This window comes from Dendrobates tinctorius, unplaced genomic scaffold (genome assembly GCF_039654945.1).
Source record: "Dendrobates tinctorius isolate UK_male_01 unplaced genomic scaffold, ASM3965494v1 ptg000084l, whole genome shotgun sequence".
Taxonomy (NCBI): Eukaryota; Metazoa; Chordata; class Amphibia; order Anura; family Dendrobatidae; genus Dendrobates; species Dendrobates tinctorius.
The window spans coordinates 31,226,014-31,251,078 of record NW_027361752.1 but is presented as its reverse complement, the minus strand read 5'-3'; the positions used below and the strand labels follow the sequence as shown (position 1 = coordinate 31,251,078).

Sequence of the window (25,065 nt, the reverse complement as noted above, 5' to 3'; positions counted from 1 at the left end):
GTGACTGGTAGTAGGAGGGGACGGTTTGTGCACCAGAGACGGAGATTGACAGGATAGAAGGGTGACAGCTGGGAAAGGTGGACAAGAGAGTGCAGTACCTAGAAATGACCACAAGATGGCAAGGGGGAGTAGTTCAGGACTTAACATCAGCTTATGGCTTGAGAGACGCTTAGTCATGGGGGGCGGGGAGATAGGAACCCAGGAGGGGAATTCCCGGTGAGAGGGGATAAATAAGACAGGGTAGGGTTCCAGGCAGGCTAGTCCCGGGAGGAGCTTGGTAGAAGACGGTGAAGAGAGAAGAGCTCGACCAGGGGATGGACAGCAAAGAGACAGTCAGGGGGGTGGCCCTGACCCGACGAAACGCAGGACAGACGAGGCCCCGGGGGTACAGATTGGACGACGACCTCGGGCAGGTGAAGCGCTGGGTGATAGATTGGTCTAGGACAGCCCCAGCGAAAGATCCGCGAGGGACGTTACTTCGACTGGAGCAAAGGTGCAGGTACCCGGGCCTGGAGACAGAGAACTGTAAAGAGGCTGCGGTGCGTGGTTGTGGTCGTCAGGAGGACGACGAATAAATCCGGAACTGTTACTATTGAAATCTGTCTCCGCCTCGTCCTTGCATCACCTGGTGTCTGTGTCATCCGGACAGGGTAAAGAGTGGTCCACCCCCCAATCCGGCCCCCTACCACACCCTGAGTCAATGTGTTAGCCTTCATGAATCCATCTCATGAGTTGATTCTAACATCTAGTACTAGTTTTTTGCATAGTCTATATCATACCGCTAAATAAATTAATATTATGAATTGTAGTGATCACAAAGTTGGAGTAACAGGCCTTCTGGAGAGTTTGGCAAAAAAGTCTAAATAATTTAGCTGCCTTTTTTGTACGTCATTCTGCTGTCTTCAGTTTGGGTGTCCTTTAATTTTCGTAACCAGACTACAGATTTTTAAGGTCAAATAATTCATATGCTGATCCCATATTTATTATAAAGAAAAGGTTCAATATTCCCCTCCCCTGATCCCACACCACTCCTGTTCCAAAGTTAAATGGGATGCTTCTTGTCTCTGATTCCCATCTTGACAGACAGGGAGTTCCAGGATCTGCCTGAACAGCCAATCACTGGCCACTTTAGTAACCCACCTTAGTCGGTGATTGTCAGAATGCACGGCCTGTCGAAAGGTCCCAGGAAGCAGAGACCAGCAGGATCCCAGTAACCAACAGACCAATGGAACATAAGTGGGGAAGAATGGGGAAGGTCCACTATTCCTTTATTCCTTTATTTGTTTGCCCACTCCCCTTTTTTAACCAGAAAACCGCTTTAATGGTATGTGCATGCAACATTTTTTCAGGCTGGTCTGCTCAGGAACCCTCCTGAAAAAAACACTTAAAAAGTACTATAGATAAAGAACACATGCACTGAAATGTAAAAATGACTTTTTGAGCTTCTTTTATCAACTTCAGGCTGTGAAATCCATGAAGCGGCTAAAAGAAGTGACCTGACCATTCTTCAGACGGCTTGTAAGGCGCTCACTAGTTTTATATACCTATAACAAAAACCAAAGGCGACAAAGACACCGCAAAAACGACCAAGAAGACACCAAATAAGACACTTTAATGAAAGTATTATTATCGCTTCATTATTATTGCTTCAAAATCTTAATTGGAACGCCAGTGTCTAAAAGGCATCATGGGCACATATCCTAACACAGAAATATGTCAAATATTTGACCCATTGTAACTCACAAATTGCCAGACACACATACACACAAAATAAAGTAAAAAACATTATACATTTGGTGCATAAAGAAAATTAAACACAACTTCTGAAAAGATTAAAAGATTGCATTAAAGTCATTTGGATAAATTAATAAAGTATAGGAATAATTTGTACTAAAATGACCTCTGCCCAGTTTCCAAGTTGATTCCTAGAGCCCACTCAACCCACTTTCTGATATTTTTAAAATATAGATTTTTTTTCTTATACCAACACCACAAACTTTTCTGCTACTTTTAGAATTTTTTCTTTCTTCTGAGGATAACAACAGCTACTAATAATAGAGGCTATGATGTATATACTTGGCCAAATGAAAAATTCTTCAAATTCTCATTAAAGATAAAAAAAGCCCCCTCTATTATAAGCCGAATCCTCAACATTACTATTCGCATCTAATTTGCGCTATATTAGTCATTTATATTGGCTCTTCTTGTAATCAATATTTATTTTCTCAAGCATTTTAATGAAGTTCCTTTCTAGGACGAGCATCCAGCAGTTCAAGATATAATTAGGTTCTTTTATGTTGTGAAGTCTGATGTCTTTATTATAAAAGCACCAATGTTAGAGTACTCATAGAACGTATTGCTGTGTGCTTCTTCTATATCTCAGATGAGACTTGCCCATTTGCGACTAGGGCAAAAAAATCAGATCCCATGCAGATCAACCACATAGCATTTTTTATGGCTATGTGAACATAAGAAACTGTATTTATTCTAATTTTTAATAGCTGCTGATGTATAAAAATGGAAGCCATACGGATGACAACTGAGTAGGGATGAGCGAACGTGCTCGATAACGCAGATGTCACTCGAGTGTCAAGGTGCTCGGATGTGCTCGTTAATCGGCAATAATTAGCCCATGCGCGATTTCAAACTCGAATCCCCGTCCCACATGTTTGGCGCCTGTTGCACATCCAATTAATGCAGGGATTGCCTGCGCGTCACTGTAATCTTGGTAGTGGCATTACTGTGATGGGCTGACTGTGTGACATCATCAGGGGTTATAAAAGGACAGGTGCATCGCAATCCTCGGACTGAGCGTGACAGCTGCACAGAAATACATATTAACTTCCATGAGTTGCCAAATTTATATTTTTTAGGTTTTACTACTTTTGCACAAAAAATATTTGAAAAAACACTTAAATCAATCTATGTTTGTGCCACTATATTTTAAGTCAACTATTTTTATTATTCTATGGATGGCGCTGTGTAACGTTTGCCTTTTTGGTTAAGAGCTCTGAGTTGCATAAAAAAATAAAAGAAGCAATACCTAGCATAAATTTTCCCCTTCCGCTAGCTCCCGTTCCCTCAGCCACTGGTCTCTACATTTGATGAAGTCACAACATGCAGAAAATGCCTTGTGCGATATCAGCAGGCACGTAGAATGCAGTTGTGGCGCCCCTGAGGATTCAGTTGCCACAGAGGTACTGCACCTCCTCCTGAGGTGTGGTACCCCACCATCCAGGTAAGTTGGAGGCTCCTGACCACGCTCCAACACCTGCATCCCACACAACACAGTAGTTCAGCAAAGCCACATTGCGGCTCCCTGCTTGGAGTGTAGAAGAGCACCTTTGGTGGCTCCCTGCTTGGAACACGAAACGTGCTGGGAGGTGGGTGGAGTTAGAATACATAAAAGAGCGGGAAGGTTTAGGATCTCAGATCAGTCGGTCAGTCAGTAGTAGAGAGTGAGGAGAGAAGATCCCTGGGAGAGGGATGGAGGAAGGAGGTGTTGCAGCAGACCTCAGTGACCTGGGTCTGCTGGCACGGGAAAGGAAAGAAGGAGAAAGACATTGAACAGAAACCTGATTTTCCATAAGAAGGAGAGACTAGTACTGAACGAAGGAGTAAAAGGGAACAGAGGACGTGGGTTAGGAGAGAACGCTGCCTAGAAGTTCTAAGCGCAAGGCCGGGGCCCGGTCCCCGAGGTTGTATGGATACTAATGGTCCTACAGCAGAGACCGGTGGAGTAGTGAGCTGTAAATGCATTACTCCCATCTAAGACTTGGGGGCACAACAGCAAATTGGATAGTGAGCCGGGACTCAGGAATAAGGAGTCCCCGAAGCAGGCTACAGCTGTCTGCCGTACAAGTATGGTTCTTGGGAACATCTGTTAGGAGGAAATCCAGTGTAACTCAGTACTAGGAGTACTTCACACCGAAGGCGCTATAAGAGGCGACGTTGAGAAAGGCACATGTTGGCGGAGTGTTGGAAGGGAGCATTCCATCTGACCTGGTGGTTGACTGGGTCCCTGACCCGGAGGACACAGCATGGAGGCGGGCACCTGTGTGTACTACAGACTGTGAGTAAAGCTTTGGAACTACATGCCCTGGTGTCCTCCAATTAATCCTGCACTAACACACCCTGTACCACTACATTGGGGTACCAGCTTCTACACCACCTGTGCCTCTCCTCTACCCCTACATCTACACTGCCCTGGGACTACGGCTCCACCTGTGGGGAGCTTCACCATCTTGGCTGCACCACACCACCAGTCCCAGAGGATCTGCATGCAGCGTTGGCTTAACATCTCACTTGCCGAACACCACAGGTGGCGTCACGAATAGTGTTGAGCATTCCGATACCGCAAGTATCGGGTATCGGCCGATACTTGCTGTATCGGAATTCCGATACCGACTTCCGATATTTTTTCAATATCGGAATTCGGCATCGGAATCGGAAGTTCAGTTGATTGACGGCCTGACGTCATCATGATGCGCGGTGTGTGCGCATCATGATGCGCCGTCATTTCGGGCCTTCCGGGGGTCTCTGCCGGCCTGCCGGGGGGCTGTGCCGGCCTGCCGGGGGGCTGTGTGGACTGCCCGGGGTCTCTGCCGGCCTGCCGGGGGGCTGTGCCGGCCTGCCGGGGGGCTGTGCACCCTGTGGGGGTCTGTACCGGCCTGCCGGGGGGCTGTGCCGGCCTGCCGGGGGGCTGTGCTGATGTCCGGGGGTCTGTGCAAGCATCGTCCGATGGGACTACAAGTCCCATCGGGCGATGCCTGCTACCATGACAGTGATTGACACATTAGCCAATGATGGGACAGTAGTAGTCCCATCATCCGGCTAATGTGTTAAATGTTAAAAAAAAAAAAAAAATACTACATACATACTACATGCTACATACATACTACATATATACTACATACATACTACATACATGCTACATACATACTACATGCATGCTACATACATACTACATACATACTACATACATACTACATACATACTACATGCATGCTACATACATACTACATATATACTACATGCATGCTACATACATACTACATGCTACATGCATGCTACATACATACTACATACATGCTACATATATACTACATACATACTACATATATACTACATGCATGCTACATATATACTACATACATACTACATATATACTACATGCATGCTACATATATACTACATACATACTACATATATACTACATACATGCTACATATATACTACATGCTACATACATACTACATACATACTACATACATGCTACATATATACTACATACATACTACATATATACTACATGCATGCTACATATATACTACATACATACTACATATATACTACATGCATGCTACATATATACTACATACATACTACATATATACTACATACATACTACATATATACTACATGCATGCTACATACATACTACATACATGCTACATATATACTACATACATACTACATATATACTACATGCATGCTACATATATACTACATACATACTACATATATACTACATGCATGCTACATATATACTACATACATACTACATATATACTACATACATGCTACATATATACTACATACATACTACATATATACTACATACATGCTACATACATACTACATACATACTACATATATACTACATGCATGCTACATATATACTACATGCTACATACATACCACATACATACTACATACATGCTACATATATACTACATGCTACATGCATGCTACATACATACTACATACATACTACATGCTACATACATACCACATATATACTACATACATACAATACATTCATACAATACATACATAGACATACAGTACATATAACATAGAGTAACATACTTACCAATACTTGTCACATTGTTCCCCGAAGCCATTGTCTTTCCGGAATAAATATTAACATAACAAACCACAAAAATACTCACCCACGATCCGAAGCAGTCCACGAGTGTGTCCCACGACGATCTTGGGTAGAGAACTGCAGCATCAGATGATGCTGCCGTTCTCTACGGGCTGCAGGAATCCAATGACGGAAGGTAGGTATCCTTCCGCACTGTATTCCTCCGCCACTTAAAAAAAAAAAAGTCCCTAGTCTCACTTTATGCCATTGCTGTGTGGGAAATTCCCACACAGCAATGGCATAAAGTGAGACTAGGGACTTTTTTTTTTTTTAAGTGGCGGAGGAATACAGTGCGGAAGGATACCTACCTTCCGTCATTGGATTCCTGCAGCCCGTAGAGAACGGCAGCATCAGCTGATGCTGCAGTTCTCTACCCAAGATCGTCGTGGGACACACTCGTGGACTGCTTCGGATCGTGGGTGAGTATTTTTGTGGTTTGTTATGTTAATATTTATTCCGTAGACGACAATGGCTTCGGGGAACAATGTGACAAGTATTGGTAAGTATGTTACTCTATGTTATATGTACTGTATGTCTATGTATGTATTGTATGAATGTATTGTATGTATGTAGTATATATGTGGTATGTATGTAGCATGTAGTATGTATGTAGCATGCATGTAGCATGTAGTATGTATGTAGCATGCATGTAGTATATATGTAGTATGTATGTAGCATGCATGTAGTATATATGTAGCATGCATGTAGTATGTATGTGGTATGTATGTAGTATATATGTAGTATGTATGTAGTATATATGTAGCATGTATGTAGTATGTATGTAGCATGCATGTAGCATGTAGTATGTATGTAGCATGCATGTAGTATATATGTAGTATGTATGTAGCATGCATGTAGTATATATGTAGTATGTATGTAGTATATATGTAGCATGTATGTAGTATATATGTAGCATGCATGTAGCATGTAGTATGTATGTAGCATGCATGTAGTATATATGTAGTATGTATGTAGCATGCATGTAGTATATATGTAGCATGCATGTAGTATATATGTAGTATGTATGTAGTATATATGTAGCATGTATGTAGTATGTATGTAGCATGCATGTAGCATGTAGTATGTATGTAGCATGCATGTAGCATGTAGTATGTATGTAGCATGCATGTAGTATATATGTAGTATGTATGTAGCATGCATGTAGTATATATGTAGTATGTATCATGTAGTATGTATGTAGCATGCATGTAGTATATATGTAGCATGCATGTAGTATATATGTAGTATGTATGTTGCATGTAGTATGAATGTAGCATGTATGTAGTATGTAGTATGAATGTAGCATGTATGTAGTATGTAGTATGAATGTAGCATGTAATTTTTTTTTTTTTTTTTTTTTTTACATTTAACACATTAGCCAGATGATGGGACTACTACTGTCCCATCATTGGCTAATGTGTCAATCACTGTCATGGTAGCAGGCATCGCCAGATGGGACTTGTAGTCCCATCGGACGATGCCTGCACAGACCCCCGGAGCCTGCACAGACCACCGGCAGGCCGGCACAGCCCCCCGGCAGGCCGGCACAGCCCCCCGGCAGGCCGGCACAGCCCCCCGGAGCCTGCACAGACCACCGGCAGGCCGGCACAGACCACCGGAGCCTGCACAGACCCCCTGGCAGGCCGGCACAGCCCCCCGGCAGGCCGGCACAGCCCCCCGGAGCCTGCACAGACCACCGGCAGGCCGGCACAGACCACCGGAGCCTGCACAGACCCCCTGGCAGGCCGGCACAGCCCCCCGAAAGGCCCGTACAGACCCCAGAGAGGCTGTACAAGGGCAGGAAAGGGTTTTTCTTATTCCGATACCGGAAGTCCCATAGACTTGAATGGGACTTCCGGTATCGGAATCGGCGATACCGATACTTTTTTTAAAGATCGGCCGATACCATCCGATACGATACTTTGAAGTATCGGATGGTATCGCTCAACTCTAGTCACGAACTATTCATTTAATCAACTACATTCCACCATTCAAACTTCCCCTAATAATTGGGCACCCAGGGCCACGGACCGGGTCACCGCTGTTGTGACACATCCCGCCGACACCGGCCCGGTACCGAGTACCTCACAGCCCTGGGAGGGTGACCCAAACTTGGCATCACGAACAGGATGATGAGACCCGACGCCATCGGGTTCTGTGTGCCTAAGACTTAAAGTTTTTGAAAACGTGCAGAAGACCCAATTTAATAGACTGTGAAATGAATGTTAAAAATGGCCGCTGGTGCGGTGAAGAAGGGCGTGACAACCTGGGAGGTCCTAAGAAAAGACTGCGAACCGTCCTGGGCCTCCCCTGCCTGAATTACTATGCGATAGCGACATGGCCCACCCCCCGAGGGGGTCGTATACTGGCTTGGTATGGAGGAGCTGGAAGAAGTCGCCGCCCCAAGAAGGAGGAGCGGAAGCCAGTGGCTGGAAAAGAGCTCAGACAGGAAGAACGCGAGAACGCCATCTTGGAAGGAGACGGGAGGAGGCCTGTGGAGCGCAAGGAGGTTATGCTGGATCTCCCCGGCGCCATGACTGAAGGCTCCAACCCAGTGTCCGAGATGAACTGTCAGCATTTGGAGGACGAAATAGCCCAGCTGACGCACCGCCTGCAACTGAGGCAGGAAGCGCTATGGACTTTGAATCTGCAGCACGCCCAGGAGGGGCCTACACCTGCGGTACCAGCGACACCGGTACCCGCCGCTGCTGCACCAGATCTTTTCCAGGCAGACCTTGTGGAGCCTGCGACCGCTGCCATACCACCGGCAGCGTATAGTGTTCCCTCTCTGCCGCTACCACCGGAGGAGTTGTACAAGGCCCTGGGAGCCGAAGCGGAGGAAGAAGAGTTCCCGTCCAGACCTGACGCGGCCGCGCAGGTCCCTTCAGAGACCCCTGCGGACCCGGAGCCGCCATTAGCTCCACCGCCGTTCCCGGTATCCCACCGAACAGCACCCACTGCCACCATGCCTGCACAGGAGCAGAGACCACACCGCCAGGAGGCTCCAGGTACGTCTGATGCCCCTGCACCTGGGAAGGCCCTGGGGTGTACCGCGGTCACAGCGGATGGCCAGGTTGTGTTAGATCTGGTCTGGGACCGGGATACCAGTCCCCCGGGGGAGACACCGGAGCCCCTGATGGTGGTGCCGCAGCACACGATGAACTGGGATCTGTCTCGGGAAGCACGGGAGGAAGACGAAAATTGGGCTAACTACCAAGCGACCATACACCAGCTGGCAGCCGATCAGCGGGCGAGGGAGCAGCGCAAGTTGGCTATGCTGGGCCTTGACTTGGACCGGAAAGAGCAGGTCCGTGCCGGTCACTATGGTCCCCGGGACTCCGCAGGTTGGGGATACGTTTTAAATGTGAACCACGAGAGGGGGTTCGGCTTTATCCATGACCCCAGCCGAATCTCCGATCTGTTCTTCAATCGGAGGGATGTGGAATCACACTTGAGGAAGGGGCACCCTGCCAGAAACCTACACCTGGGAGATCACGTGACGTTTACCAGATGTGAAGGATTGAGAGGCTGGTATGCGATGAATATCAGATGGGTCCCGGAGGATCTCATCAAAACCTGCAGGCAGCAACCGTCTACTGCCCCTTCACCCCCAGTGATTACCAAAACAGAGTTTGTGCCTACCCCCATGTGCCAAGCTGGATCAACACCAGTCCTGCAGCCAATAGTACAGCAAGCTGCAAATTTGACTCCGATGGAAGAGGATTACCTGCGGACTGCCAATGCATTTTTCTCCCCTGGAAGCAGTTCCAGTAACCAGTTTCCGGAAATCCCAGGAGGAGACCACCACTAGCAATCTCCAGCAAAAACAAATAACTCTCGTTACCCAGGAGGGTATTTGCACCGTTGTGCCTTTTGTTTTCTATTTTGATCATCATGGTTTAGTTTTGTTTTTCCAGTTGTTGCCCAGTTGTAATGGCAGCTTTCACACTTGAACTGCAGAGATCATGAATGCTGAATGGTCCAGCACTGTTATTGTACATAGTTTGCACCTCTTTAGGTGCCCTCTCTTGGTTTTACATAGACACTTTGCGAAGACAACGTCTACCTCCTTTGGAGCATGACTCCAATCAAAGGACACTGCAAGAGATCCTGGCTGGGAGCGGTGTCCAGCACTTACAAGAATTATTGAAAGTTTTAATGTGAAGTATTTGATAATGTGTTTTATGATAGCTTTCATATAAGATGTAGGAATGTTTTAATAAAGAGATGAGAGATTTGAATAAAGAATGAAGATTTGGAAAATGTAGGTGATGAACCAGGTATTAGCGGTTATCACTTTAAGCTAATGACAGAAGGGTAGAAAATGTGAAAAAGGAAAGATGATGAAGAAATAGGTTGATGATGAAACTTGCACTTTGAATTAAGACTTTAGATAGTTAACTAAGAATTGTTTGCAACGTTCAAGGATGAGTGCCTCTCATATTGAGAAGATTAGTATAAGAAATGTTTATTCAGCAATATAAAAATTTGTATGTTCCTGTATTGTTAACTCTGTTTGACTTGCAGCCTGCAGACGTGCTGTGTTTAACGGGGGGGAGTGTGGTGCCCCTGAGGATTCAGTTGCCACAGAGGTACTGCACCTCCTCCTGAGGTGTGGTACCCCACCATCCAGGTAAGTTGGAGGCTCCTGACCACGCTCCAACACCTGCATCCCACACAACACAGTAGTTCAGCAAAGCCACATTGCGGCTCCCTGCTTGGAGTGTAGCAGAGCACCTTTGGTGGCTCCCTGCTTGGAACACGAAACGTGCTGGGAGGCAGGTGGAGTTAGAATACATAAAAGAGCAGGAAGGTTTAGGATTTCAGGTCAGTCGGTCAATCAGTAGTAGAGAGTGAGGAGAGAAGATCCCTGGGAGAGGGATGGAGGAAGGAGGTGTTGCAGCAGACCTCAGTGACCTAGGTCTGCTGGCATGGGAAAGGAAAGAAGGAGAAAGATATTGAACAGAAACCTGATTTTCCATAAGAAGGAGAGAATAGTACGGAACGAAGGAGTAAAAGGGAACACAGGACGTGGGTTAGGTGAGAACGCTGCCTAGAAGTTCTAAGCGCAAAGCCGGGGCCCGGTCCCCGAGGTTGTATGGATACTAATGGTCCTACAGCAGACACCGGTGGAGTAGTGAGCTGTAAATGCACTACTCCCATCTAAGACTTGGGGGCACAACAGCAACTTGGATAGTGAGCCGGGACTCAGGAGTAAGGAGTCCCTGAAGCAGGCTACAGCTGTCTGCCATACAAGTATGGTTCTTAGGAGGAACTCCAGTGTAACTCAGTACTAGGAGTATTTCACACCGAAGGCGCTATAAGAGGAGACGTTCAGAAAGGCACATGTTGGCGGAGTGTTGGAAGGGAGCATTCCATCTGACCTGGTGGTTGACTGGGTCCCTGACCCGGAGGACACAACACGGAGGCAGGCCTTCTGTGTGTACTACAGACTGTGAGTATAGCTTTGGAACTACATGCCCTGGTGTCCTCCAATTAATCCTGCACTAACACACCCTGTGCCACTACATCGGGGTACCAGCTTCTACACCACCTGTGCCTCTCCTCTACCCCTACATCTACACTGCCCTGGGACTACGGCTCCACCTGTGGGGAGCTTCACCATCTTGGCTGCACCACACCACCAGTCCCAGAGGATCTGCATGCAGCATCGGCTTAACATCTCACTTGCCGAACACCACAGGTGGCGTCACGAACTATTCATTTAATCAACTACATTCCACCATTCAAACTTCCCCTAATAATTGGGCGCCCAGGGCCACGGACCGGGTCACCGCTGTTGTGACACATCCCGCCGACACCGGCCCGGTATCGAGTACCTCACAGCCCTGGGAGGGTGACCCAAACTTGGCATCACGAACAGGATGACGAGACCCGACACCATCGGGTTCTGTGTGCCTAAGACTTAAAGTTTTTGAAAACGTGCAGAAGACCCAATTTAATAGACTGTGAAATGAATGTTAAAAATGGCCGCTGGTGCGGTGAAGAAGGGCGTGACAATCTGGGAGGTCCTAAGAAAAGACCGCGAACCGTCCTGGGCCTCCCCTGCCTGAATTACTATGCGATAGCGACATGGCCCACCCCCCGAGGGGGTCGTATACTGGCTTGGTATGGAGGAGCTGGAAGAAGTCGCCGCACCAAGAAGGAGGAGCGGAAGCCAGTGGCGGGAAAAGAGCTCAGACAGGAAGAAGAACGCGAGAACGCCATCTTGGAAGGAGACGGGAGGAGGCCTGTGGAGCGCAAGGAGGTTATGCTGGATCTCCCCGGCGCCATGACTGAAGGCTGCAGTCCCAGAGGACCTGCATGCAGCGTCGGCTTAACATCTCACTTGCCGAACACCACAGGTGGCGTCACAAACTATTCATTTAATCAACTACATTCCACCATTCAAACTTCCCCTAATAATTGGGCGCCCAGGGCCATGGACCGGGTCACCGCTGCTGTGACACATCCCGCCGACACCGGTCCGATACCGAGTACCCCACAGCCCTGGGAGGGCGACCCACAGTAACGGACCATACACAGACCAAAGGTAACAGGGGTTTATTTACAGCAGATTCTCCACACAGGGACGGAACTGAGGGATAATTTTCCCCAAAACAGCTGGTAACAACAGACAATTAGCTAGAATAACAGGAATGGGCTAATAGCAAATTCTACAGTAATAAACTTATCACTCTGGCACCAGTCACAGTTGGAATCCTGAATATCGCTGATGGCCCTTGGACTGTGACGCAGTAAGGATCTGTTGCAGTCCTTAGGAAAACAGTGTCTTGAATCCTATGATGGCGATGTTTCCTGATTATCCTGTGCTGATAATGCGGAGATTCCTCGTGGTCGGAATATGGGTCTTGGACACAGAAATCGCGGAAGCGGAGAGAACAAAATCGTCCTCATCACCAGCTGTGATTGTCCCAACACAATGGAGGCACACAGCACACTCAAGGCACAGTTCACCACAGGCGACCCGGTTGGTCGTACCATTTCGATGCGCGTCTGCATCCCGTTTACCAACCTTGTCACCCTCAGTCAATGTTCTAGGCAGAGTCAGCGGTGTCCACCATGTTAATGATGCCCATGGTGATAGTGAGGCCGGACCAAAACTCTTTCAATAGTCTCTAGTCATCTCGCTGTGTCCTCTCCAGCCCGGACCTAAACCTTCGCGCAGTCTCTCAGCTCGAGCCTCCTCACAGGACTCCTGCGCGCTCGTATTTCCCACCCAAACTGTCTGATTACTCGTGGGCTGTAGTTCCCTCAGCTTAGTTACGCCTCTTTTCTCAAGTATAGAGTAGTCTGAAGCCTTACGCTTCCCACCCTGCAAGAGAGGTGACAGCGCCAATTGTTCCGGACCCGTCACGAAGGAAGCACGCCTAGCTGGATTCTTCTCCTTACAGCCTAAAAAGTCAATCGCTGTCTGAAGGGGATCACAGTGGTGGTTAGTGATTGGTTTAGAACATATAACCAATAATTGGGCTGTTACATACTCACCTGATCTCACTTCTGTGTTGTCGATGTAGCACTGACATCATCCAACTTGTAATTCAAAGAATTGGAAAAATTGCTCTTCTGCCAGATGGCAAACTCGCACCCAAACCTTAACTCTTATAGACTTCTCCTTTTGGCAATAACAATCGCTGACCATCCTTTTTTATATTATATAATTTTATATATATATGTTAATTAGGTCTTGATGACAAGCCAGTGCTGGGCCTGTCAGTTAACCAATGTCAAGGCAAGGTTGATATCTCGCTCCTTGCACTAACCCAGCGCTGATGCATCGTTTATTCACTTCTCTAATGATGTTATCATTTGACCCCCGCTTAGTAAATAATGCGTCAAAGTTAGTTAGTGCAAAGAGTGAAATCTTGTGATAATATGCCAATTTTTGCTGCTTTCACTGCGGGTAGGACCATTCAAGGTTGTGGGATCCCACTCTGTATGTCACGATCCAACATCCAGGAACTTCTGACCCACATTTTGCCAGAAAGTTGAGTTCTTTCAGGGTATATTAGAGAGCACTCTGCATATGTTTGATGCTGACTCATATTTATAAAAATCTCTGTTCTTGGTCTGCCCGCTCTTTCATTAAATAAAAAAGACCACCCCAGACTGGTGATGGGTCCTCTTTACATTACAGGACAAGTAGAATGCTCTTGTGATTATGGAAGAGAATATATGTATTTTTAAGTGACAGTACAATTTGAGAACGACCTAAAAATCTACATCCGCTTGACATGTCCCGACCAGAGGGAAGCAAATCTTCTATTATGGATTTATGTGATGTTAAAGATTCAGAATCGGATTTTAACACCCGAACAGATGGCAGCGGACACTTAATCACTTCATTAATGCTGGATTAAACACATCTAATTTAACTTGGAGCTTTAATGTATCAAATATGACTTTTATCCATGTCGAAGAGGATGTGCTTTTCTGGCAGGAACTGGAAAAAAGAGGTATATCCGTCTTGGAAATGGACCGTGTTGTAAATGAATGAAGTCTAATTATGTCTACAAAAGGATCTTTCCCTGAATCAGAAAAATTGATTTTTGTTAATGCAGTGATACGGCATCCAGAACCTACTCGTCTGCAGTGATCTTATTTATCATGTCAGTCTGCGCATAGTCTGTACCTGTGATGTAGTACATTCCCATCATCATTGAATAACATTGGTTCTACAGACAATATATTCAGGAGATAAAATCTTTGGAATACATATTCCTTACCTTTCACAATTTTTTGCTTATTTGTGTCCAATCTCTGGTGTCCATCATTGGGGGGACCACCTATCTCCCTTTCTGTGGGACCTTTTTGTCTCTTTCTCTAGGACCACCTACCTCCCTTTGTATGAAACTCCTTTCTCTGGGATTACCTTTCTCCTTTCCTCTGGTACCCCTTTCTCTGGGACCCCATTCTACCTTTCTCTGGGACCACCTTTCTGTTTTCCTGTGGGACCCATTTTGTGTCTTCTCTGGTCCCTTTCTTTGGGATCATCAATCTCTATTTCTATGAAACAATTTCCTCAGTTCCTCTGGGACCACATTTCTCCTTTTCTCTGGGACACCTTTCTCAATTTTTCTGTGACTTCTTTCTTGGTATCCTTTAATTTCATTTTCTGGTACCCCTTTCTCCAGGACCACCTTTCTTCTTTCCCTGGGACCACTTTATTCCCTTTCTTTGGGACCCCTTTCTTTCCTTCCTCTGGGACAAACTTACTCCCTTTTTTTTGGGACCCCTTTCTCTAGGGCCATCTTACTTCCTTTCTTTGGGACCCTTTTCTTCCTTCCTCTGGGACAACCTTACTCCCTTTTTTTGGGACTCCTTTCTCTAGGACCACCTTACTTTCTTTCTTTGGGACGCTTTTCTCTGGTACCAATTAACTCCCTTTTTTCAGGACTTCTTTCTTTCTTCTCTGGGACCGCCTTCTTTTTTTGTGACCACCTTATTTCTTTTCTCTGGGACCACCTTATTCCCATTCTCTAGGAACACATCTCCATTTCTCTGAGACTACATTTCTCCCTTTCTCTGGGACCACAGTTCTCAGTCCATGTGCACAAGTAAAACATTATCAACTGGTATGCTTTTTTTGGGTTGGTGCCTGTTCACACTAGCTTGGATGTGTGGGTCTTTTTCTCTATTTGTATCAAAGCCTTTTTGGCCCACTCCCATTAGCCACAGGTGATTTTAAGTAGTTAGCTGGTCCATTCCTGCCCCATAAATTGTAGGCTTTTTTAGCCCAGCAGAGATGACATGACATATCAGGACAGGGACCCAACTTTCAAGTGACACCTTGGACTCACATATATTGGCCAATCTTTGCAGGAAGTGCCTTCTTTCTTACTGTATTCTTCATTGCAATTTTACAGATGAATATTTCATATATACCTTATGTAGCGTTTTTTTCCCCTTTTTTCCTATTTTCTATGGCAGTAATGCAGTTTCGATGTTCTAGACATCATTCATGGTAATTTATGGTGCAGCCTTTACTGTTTTTCAGCTCACAAGTAAAAACATTGTCATGCAGCGGCTAAGGTTAGCCACAATTTAAGTATACTGAGTACTTGGGCCTTGTGCATTACATTGTGAGGTCTTAACTGCTACATCTCAGTGTACACTATGTTTCTTTAAAACTGGCCACCAGCATCTAGTGCTAATTTCAACTGCATTTCCATCTTCAGGACTAAGATCCAGATGGATACTATAGTGGAGCAGAGACCATCAGCTCCCTGCCACACCACTATCTATTGAAGTTTACTGGCCAATCAGAGGCCAGTAAACTTCAATCATGACAGCGCAATGACATCACTGCACTTTTCTATCTACACTGGATGTAAATGGGAAGAACAGGTAGATCAGGGACAGGTGAGATTCATTTTTTTATTACTAGCACAAAGGAGGGAACTGATAGAAAGACTACAGTGTGGGGCTACTTTAATTGAATGGGAAATTTACAAGAAGATTTTTTTTTTAAAGAATACTAATACTAACATTTCTATATAGGGGCACAAAAGGGATGTTACTTCTATACATGGGCAGAAATTACTGCTGTAGGGGGTTAAGAAAGGGAGGCATTAGTGCTGTATGTGGGCCAATTATGGGGGGGCATTTCTACTGGTTGATGACAACACAAGGGGGCATTACTACTGAATGGGGTCCACAAGAAGGGGTATTGCTAGTATGTAGATGAACAAGGGGGATTTTATTTTTGTGCTTACTTTGTGAGGCACAGATGGTGTTACTGTGCAGGGGATCTAAGGAGCCCTATGGCACTATTGTGTTTGTGTGGAAAAGTTGACAGTGCCCTGAAAGTAGTTATCATGGTATTCTGGACTGGCCAACAAAAGTAGAAAATGGGAAAACAAATTGCTTCAGTAACAGAAGACATATCTTGTAACTCCCTGGAGTTATCTTTTCTCTTTAGTGTGGAAACGCATACGCCTGTGTAAAACTGCTATCTACTGTATCACTATTAGGTCATGGTGGTAATATTTGGACTGGTTCTATTATTTGGTCACATGTGTTTTTATTGCTAATATTTAGTCATAGAGTTGAGGTTGTTAGACACCGGTCCCTGGGTCCAGGATTTACTCCCCATTCCCCTGTCCTCTGAACGCTTGGCTCTACTTTGAGCTTTGCAGATGGTCTGGTGTAATCCCATGTGATCATCTACCATGGCCTATATGAGTGTTTAGTTGCTCTGGAGTTCTGTCCGCTTGCATCCTCCAGTATCTCTGCTACATAATCCCGCTCTTGTCCTCCTCCCGGTCTCCAGGACCTCTGCTACCAGTTCCCGGCCTCTTGTCTGACTGAAGCCTCCAGGACCTCTGCTATCTGCTCCTGGTCTCCTGCAATCTCCAGTACTTCTTCTGTTTCCTGTGTACCTCTCCTGTCTACTGCACCAACACCTGTTGCCTAAGTGCCATCGCGAACTTTGGTCTTGGAGAATCCATCTCACCAGGTGAGCCTAATGGCTGTATTATTCAGCCTATGCCTGTAATGGCATTATTGATTATTTTGATGCTGGTATAATGGGTTTTGTTCAGCAACAGTGGGGTGGCAATGTTTATTTTTGTAACCATATAACTGTATTATTTATAGTTATATATATCGTGCCATACATAGAAAATGATTGTGGGTTTAAGACTTGTTGGGAGATTGTAGGATTTTAATTTCGCCCCAGTATCTTTCTATCCATCTATCCATCCATCTATCTATCCATCCATCTATCTATCTATCTTTCCATCCATTTATCTATCCATCCACTTGACTATCCATCCATCCATCTATCCATCTGTCTATCTATCCATTCATCTATCCATCCATCTGTCTATCTACTCATCCATCTATCTATTCATCCATCTATTTAGCCACCTGTCTATCTATCCATTCATCCATCCATTCATCCATTCTTCCATCCGTCTATCCATTCAACCGTTTATCTAGCCATACGTGTAACTAGCCATCCGTCTAACTAGACATCCGTCTATCTAGACATCCATCCAACCATCTAATCAACCATCTGTCTAGCCATCCATCCATCTATCCATTCATCCATCCATCCATCCATCCATCAATCTATCCAACTTTCTATCCATTCATCCATATATCTATCTATTCATTCGTCTATCTAGCCATCCCTCTATCTAGCCATCCATCCGTCCATCCATCTATTCAACCATCCGTCTGTTCATCCATTTGTCTATGTATTCAATTGTCCATCTAGCCATACGTCCAATCATCCATCTGTCTATCCATCTATTCATCCATCCGTCTATTTATCCTTCTATCTATCCATCCATCTATTCATCCATCCGTCCATCCATTCGTCTATCCATCCATCTGTCTATCTATTCATCCGTCTATCTTGCCATACGTCCAACCATCCATCCATCTATCCATCCATCCATCCGTCTATCCATCCATCTGTCTGTGTATTCATTAGTCTATCTAGCCATCCATCCATCTATCTAGCCATCCATCCATCCATCCATCCATCCCCTTTTCCAAACAATGTGCCCTGCTTTAAGTCCCAGGTTCATGCCTTTTAATGTGCAAACATTAGATTCATCGTTTTGTTCAATGTCCCAATCTTTCTTCTGCTTATCAGTCTTTCATAGGTGTCAATCCCTTGTATTATGTTTAAAGGTCTTTATAACCGATCACATTGTGGAATTTGAATAATCACATTTCATAGTGATCTAATATAAACATCCTGTAAACAATTGGCTATAAAAATGTATTTCTGTCTGCAGCAACTTGGAAAAAACCTTTAACCCTGACACATGCTGAAAACCCGATACAACTACTTGGTTGAATTCTTCTCTGTTCCCACTGTTGTTGGGTGATAATTTTGCCGTCTGTGTACTTTACAGCGTCGTAACAGCACAGAAGCTCCATACTGAGCTGTGAATGTATGTAACCCTCCCTGGGAATTCAGATGGCAATATGAGTCAATGAACAGCAGAGTTTATTACAGCCATAGGTAACATGCTTCGCTGCTGCTCGCGGGAAATTCTGGTGCGGACATCGATGAAACAGTTCCAGGTTAATCATTAAGGTTGGAGGCGAGTCTCTTCTCTGATCTCTGTGGCATTGGTTCATGCATTGCGGACAATCACGTTAAATCATTAATAGAATTTACTTTATCACTCCAGTAGTATTACAGTTAATTTAATAGCTGTCAAATTGCGTTTTTTTACACATTTTGCATAATTTTGCCAAAGATTTTTTGCTGTATTTTGATGCAAGTTTGAAAAACAAATAAACAAATTTTTGCAAATTTTGTGTGAATACAGTCCATAAGCCAAAAAACAAGATCTATCTGATCCAATAATTTCCGTTGATAACAGTAGATCTATTAGCGTTGATGACGCTGGTATATTTACTGTATAATTATGGCTCTGAAAGAAGGTAGCATAAAGTGGTTGTCCTATCAACACTATATTGTCACAAGGGCATTGACCGTGGTCACATGGCAGCTTTAAAGATGAGCAGACTTTGTGCTTGCACCCTAATGCCCTGCCTTTATTTTAAGATCAGCAACATTCACACTGGCTTGCAAAAGTATTCACCCCATTATTATTATTTATTATTTTAGCGCTATTTATTCCATGGCGCTTTACAAGTGAGGAGGGGTATACATAATACATACAAGTACAGTAATAAACAATACAAGTCACGACTGGTACAGGAGGAGAGGATCCTGCCCGCGAGGGCTCACAATCTACAAGGGATGAGTGAGGAGACAGTAGTGAGGGTAGAGCTGGTCGCGCGGCGGTATGATGGAATGATGGTTACTGCAGGTTTTAGGCTTGTCAGAAGATGTAGGTCTTCAGATTTCTTTGGCATTTTTCATATTTTTGCTACATCACAACCTGAAATGTTATTGTTTTTATTTGATAGTTTGCATCAGTTTCTTGTAAAGGGCATGTCTACAACTGTCTACAACTTTTTATTGTAGAACAAACAACAAATAGAACAAAATAACAGAAAACTTCAGTGTGCATAACTATTCACCCTCATAAAGTCAATAATTTGTAGAGCCTTGGTTGCCTCAATTACAGCTACAAGTCGCTCTGGATGAGTCTCTATGAGTTTTCCACATCTTGCCAATGGGATTTTTGCCCATTCCCCAAGGTAAAACTGCTCCAGATCCATCAAGTTCTATATTTTCCTCTGGTGAAGAGCAATCTTCAAATCTGACCACAAATTCTCAATTGGATTAAGGTCTGGGCTTTGACTAGGCCACTCCAAAATATTACAATACATTTACTTTAAACCACTCGAGTGTTGCTTTAGCAGTATGCTTTGGGTCGTTGTCTTGTTGGAAGGTGAACCTCCATCCCAGTCTCAAATCACTGACAGACTGAAACAGGTTTTTCTCAAGAATATCCCTGTATTTTGCACCATCCATCTTCCTCTTTCCTTGGACCATTTTCCTTGTACCTGCTGCAAAAAAACATCACCCACAGCATAATGATGCCACCAGAATGTTTCACTGAGGGAATGGTGTTCTTGGTATGATGAACTGTGCCAGACATAGCGTTTACTTTGGTGGCCAAAAAGTTCAATTTTGGTCTCATCTGACCACAGCACCTTCCTCCATACATTTGGGGAATCTCCCACATATCTTTTGGCAAAATCAAAAAAGAGCCTTACAATTTTTGAGTGTAAGTAAAGGATTTTTTTGGGGCTATTCTTCCATAAAGGCCACGTTTATGAAGTGTATGACTTCTTGTATTTGTAAGGACAGATATTCTAGTATCTGTTTGGGAACTCTGCAGCTCCTTCAGGGTCACCTTTGGTCTCTGTGCTGCCTCTCTGATTAATGCCCTCCTTGCCAAGTCTGAGCGTTTTGGTGGGCTGCCTTGTCTTGGCATGTTTGTTGTGGTATCATGTTCTTTCCATTTGATGATAATGGATTTGATGGTGCTCTTGGGATTATCAGAGATCTGGATATTTTTTATTATACCCCAACCCTGACTTGTTCTTCTCAACAATTTTGTATTGAGATCTCCTTGGTCTTCATGGTGTTTGGTTAGTGCTGCCTCTTGTTATTGGTGTTGCAGCCTCTTTGGCCTTTCAGAAAAGGTAAAGTGTATATACTGACAGACATGTGACACGGATTGTACACAGGGGGACGTCCTGTCACTAAGCATGTGACTTATAATGGAAATTTTCAGGAGCTGCATTGCAAAAGGGGTGAATACATATACACATGTCAATTTTTAATTATTTGAAGACATAAACTTAATTTTTGCCTATATTTTTCTCACTTCATTAACTTAGACTATTTAGTGCTGATGCATCACACACAAATCACATTACAAAAACGTTTATAACCAAATAGTTATGTAACAAAATAGGAAAAAGCCAAGGTGGTGAATATTTTCGCAAGTTACTGTATCCCGTCTCCCCTGGTTAAGCTTCAACCTATGACAATCAGTCAGCTGAAAATATGAGAGATCTAGATCAAAGACATCTGCAAGAATATACTGGGAACATTGTGGATATGGCTTCTTATGTTTACTATCATCATCATTAAAGGGAATCTGTCACCTCATTTTTGGCCTATGAGCTGCGGCCACCGGCATCAGGGGCTTATCTAACATATTCTGTAATGCTGTAGATAAGCCCCCGGTGTAACCTGAACGATAAGAAAAACGAGTTATATTATACTCACCGGGGGGGCGGTCTGGTCTTGGTCCGATGAGTGTCGTTTTCCGGTGCCTCCCATCATCTAACGGTGATGTCCTCTTCTTTGCTTCCCACCGTGGCTCCTGCGCAGGCGTACTTTACCTGCCCTGTTGAGGGCAGAGCAGGTTACTGCAGTGCGCAGGCGCCGGACCTCTCTGACCTGGTCCGGCGCCTGCGCACTGCAGTACTCTGCTCTGCCCTCAACAGGGCAAATCAGTACACCTGCGCAGGAGCCACGGTGGGAAGCAAAGAAGAGGACGTCACCGTTAGATGATGGGAGCCACCGGACCGGACCACGACACCCATTGGACCAAAACCGGACCTGGACCACCCCTGGGGGAGTATAATATAACTCATTTTTCTTATCTTTCAGGTTACATCAGGGGCTTATCTACAGCATTACAGAATGTTGTAGATAAGCCCCTGATGGCGGTAACGGCAGCTCATAGTCCAAAAATTGGGTGACAGATTCCCTTTAATAGATTACTGTCGCTTTAACTATCACTGTTTTTGATCTTTGTTATACCTATTGTGGGTATAACAAAACAAAGGGGAGTACATTACAATTTAAAAGAGAACCTGTCACCAAGTTTCAGAATACAAACTGCTTAAATTAATATATAGATTTGTTATCTGGCGACATTTATGTACTTAGTTTGAAAATCTATGTCAAAATGACTGTGTAATCAACGGTATTCCATTTTTTCCAACCTCACTGACAACTACAGCTTGTTCTGAGCAGTGTGAGTTCTCAGCAGGGAGGAGGGTCACTGACGAGCTCTCTGTCTACCTATTATCTATCTTTCTACCTATTATCTATCTATCTATCTATCTATCCATCCATCCATCCATCCATCTAAAATTTATGCCTGATTGACAGCTCCTAAATGTTCCTGTTGCTACTGAATCTCCACCCATCTAACTAGCAGCTCATCAGTGTCCCTCTGCCCTGCTGCTGAGAACTCACACTGCTCAGAACAAGCTGTCAGTCAGGCTAGGCTGGTGGGCAAAAATAAAATACCATTGTACTTATGTCCATTCTGACATCCATTTCATAGTAAGTACACCAGCTTCCACAGGCCTAAAATAGCTATTTAATAATGCATACAGTTTGAATAAAGAAAATCTGTTGACAGATCCACGTATAAAAAAGACTCAGATGATTACTGCACAATCCGTCCAGCTTCTTTACACCCCAGGGTAGCTGCAGTCGGCCACACAATTTCCTGCAGCAGCTGCAGGGGAAAGGTAGCATTACATGGCAGCCATGACCATTCATGTACTGTATGGAGCTGCCGTGTCTGACAGACCGTGGCACACACTAGGGAATTTGGGAAGGGCTCACCCCTCTCTATGGCGTCCATATGCAGTGAGAAAACGCCTATAAGCGATATCTTGAACTAATCGCCCTTCAGTAAAATATTTCTGCAGTGATTACAAAAAGTGTGAAATGTAAATGTAACATTGCATCAAGGGCAACAGACGCAGCGCTAACCAGGATGGATCTGCAGCATATGCATGGCTGGGTGTCTCTACAGCCATCAGCATATGGGAGCGCGAGGAGCAGATTGGTAGAACAAGGAAATCAGGTCATGGAAATGGATTGTGGCCAGGCTTCCCGGGAAGATGACTGTGATGGAAGATTCACTTTAAGAGTAACCTCCAGCCTTCATTTATGGGTCACTAGAAGACTGCAGCATTTCTGCAAGCAACCAAACGGGGCTCATAAAGGCTGCTCTCATGCGTATTCTTTGTTAAAGAAAATCGACGTCTTTAAGAACTTTTTCCTTTTAATTAAATGCATGTATTTTTGTGCAGTTTTTTTTTTGTGCAATGGTCTTTCACAATTTTTCACACCCTTGACCGCATCAAAGTTCAGCTTAAAGAAGCTAAAAAAATCAACCAGGTATAAACTCCCTGTCAGGTCAGAACAAGCTCACTGACAGAATCTCAGTTAGCTCATTCTGCAGCCAGCAATTAGCAGGAAAATAAAAACGAATAGAAGCCAAACTATGTAGAATATAAAATGAAATATTTTTACACCAGCACGTGTGTATTTACCTAGTACTTGTTATACCAGGTCAGAAGTGGTTTGTTTTTGCTCCAACTTTATTCCTGTGTCTCCCCTGTATATTTAATTCACTTTTTTATTTACATTCTATCCCAAAGATATGGACCTTTTTATTTAATGGAAAACAGAAAGCAATGAAGTGCAATATAAGTTGGTATAGGTTGCAATGTGTAGGAGCGTGTTCACATTAAATTAAACAGAAAAAAGCTAAGATAGAAATATAGCAAGGTATATGTTAATTTTATTTCTTTCCTAGGTTTTGTCTTCTTATAAGGCCTGTTTCACACATACGTTTTTTCATCAGTTGCAATCCGCGAAAATGGCGGGACACGGATTCGCATCTGTTTTGAAAGCAACGTGTGCTACCGGACCGTTGCTTTGACGGATCCGGGGAATGTAGAAATTTAAAGGAACCCAGTGCCGAGAGAGAGAGAATTTTTCTCAGCCGCCAGACCTGGCATGTAGGGTTAAATTTCCACCAGAGGCAATTCTTCCAGGCATGCGCAGTGTACAAATGCGGATCCGGACAGCAAAAAAAACGTTGCAGTGTCCGTCCTGTTATGTCTGCGGACGCCAAAATTTTGGCGGATCTGTAAAAAAACGGATGACCATCCGTCAAGATCCGCTGATAATGCAAGTCAATGGTAAAAAACAGATCCGCCAAGAAAAATGGCGTATCCGTTTTTTTTGCAAAACGGCGGATTTTGACTGATGGTGACAGACTGATGTGTGAAAGAGGCCTAAGATGCAATTTTTCATGATCTTTTCCAAGGGGGTGTAGCTCACAGGGTAATTATGCAGAGGAGCCTAAAGACACGCCCCAGAGGATCCTGTGAGAAAGCCCCCATAAAAAAGACGATAACAAATTGCATATTGGGCACACTAAATAAAACGGTCCATATCTCTGAAACTGTATGGCAGATTTACAAAAGCAAACAAACAAACTAAACAATGCTCAGGAAAGCAACACGAATAAAAGAAGAGCAAAAACTGGACATTTTTGACAGTATTAAGTATATTTTAATTATAAATATTTATTTAGAATTTTTTTTACTCAGGGGTTGGATCTCTACCTGCTCCACTGCCTGGAGGACATGAACTTTATTTCTCCTGGCAACCTCTGGCTATCAGTCACACATATGCGGCCAGTGCGGCTCCAATCATCTCTCAGTACATAGTGAGCGGCAGTTGTCACCACACCCCAGAATTGAGTGACAGCCAGCTCGGCAGTGCATCAGTAGAAAGCCGGCTGTCAGTCGGTGCCGGGGGTGCAGTTATAGCTGTCACTCACTATGTATTGAGTGGTGACTGAAGCCGTGCCGCCGCTCCTCCATGACTGAAAGCCCAG

The 25,065-nt window shown here is 44.5% G+C and overlaps 1 long non-coding RNA gene across 1 annotated transcript in view; it reads left to right on the top strand.

Annotated features, from left to right (window-relative positions):
- LOC141097378 (uncharacterized) overlaps positions 1-19,064 on the top strand; it is a 133,907-nt gene extending 114,843 nt beyond the window's left edge. The window contains exon 3 of the long non-coding RNA XR_012233937.1: positions 17,223-19,064. This is a non-coding gene — a long non-coding RNA (uncharacterized lncRNA). The remainder of the gene's footprint in view (positions 1-17,222) is intronic.
- Positions 19,065-25,065: the final 6,001 nt, after the last annotated feature.